General features: G+C 48.3%; 1 protein-coding gene across 2 annotated transcripts in view; it reads right to left on the minus strand.

Annotated features, from left to right (window-relative positions):
* The window catches only part of BBX (BBX, HMG-box containing), a 275885-nt gene extending 275622 nt beyond the window's left edge, over positions 1 to 263 (minus strand). For both annotated transcript variants that reach the window (XM_021710057.1, XM_021710056.1), the window contains exon 1: positions 92 to 263. The gene's annotated coding sequence lies outside the window, so the exon portion shown is untranslated. The remainder of the gene's footprint in view (positions 1 to 91) is intronic.
* Positions 264 to 1115: the final 852 nt, after the last annotated feature.

Genomic DNA, 1115 nt, shown 5'->3' on the forward strand with positions numbered 1-1115 from the left:
TGGGGCTGCAGCCCGGCGGCTCGCAAGTGAGTAGGAAAACAGAAAGTGCGGGGAGAGCGCCCGCCGGGGGCGGGGGACGGGGGGCGCCTACCTCGCGGGCTCGCCGGGCGTGAGGGCGTGTGTGTGGCTCGCCCTCGGCGGCCAGTCAGGGTTTCTCTGTGGGAAAGTGGAGAGGAGCTCGCGGAGCCGCTCTGCCTCCGCTTCACTGTACGCTGCTCCACATACAGTACATGCAACCCGGAGAGACTGAAAACACTCATTTTATATAAGGCAGCCTGCTATTGGCCCGCGCCCTGACTGACGGGCCGTGCGGCCAAACAGAAGGCCCGTTACACCCAAACACACGCACACATACACACATTTTACAGAGACACACAAAGATCATCACATTTTCTATTTTCTAATGTTCGGGACCTGTAGACAGTGGGGGAGGACAGGTAGCGAGGCCCAGGGGAGTGGGGTAAACGGAGAAAACCCTGTCTGCACCAAGTTGCAAGGCTCGAAACTGGTGTCCTTTTTACTTGGGAGGGTTATGGTAATAAACTACAACTCCACTGGATATGGAAGTGAGGGCTTTTTTTTTTTTTTTTAATCGTTGCCTTTTGGTGCCCCATGGAAGAGGTGTGCATTGTGCTATGGTTTTACAGCCTGACCAAGCTAACAAGTGGCCAAGAAAGGCTTTTATCAGCTTGGATTTCTTTTGTCAATGGGTTAGCTATCACATAGGCCAAAATAGTGCAAGATAAGTTTATCAGGACTATAATGCATTGAGGTTGTTAATGCTTCGTTCGTGGGTAAATTCAGAAAAATCAATACAACAACACACAGAAACAAAGAAAAACATTCTGCTGCAATAGCCAAACTACTTTTGGCTGGTCTGAGAACTATAATCACCTGTGTGGATGTGCGAGCTGTGTTGTAAGGAAGACTAAATCGTGGAAGGTTGGCTGTTGACCCTTTGACTTAAAGTACACCTTTTGATTCAATATATGCAAGATTTAAATTTTGCACATCATATATGTGATTACTTTACGTATGTCACATCATATGTGAGCATCATGTGTTGGGTGAGGTTCATAGATTGTGAACCTGAGGACTGGTCTTTCTGATTTTCT

Source organism: Carlito syrichta, unplaced genomic scaffold (assembly GCF_000164805.1).
Source record: "Carlito syrichta isolate Samal-C Ts95f unplaced genomic scaffold, Tarsius_syrichta-2.0.1 Scaffold287976, whole genome shotgun sequence".
Lineage (NCBI taxonomy): Eukaryota > Metazoa > Chordata > Mammalia > Primates > Tarsiidae > Carlito > Carlito syrichta.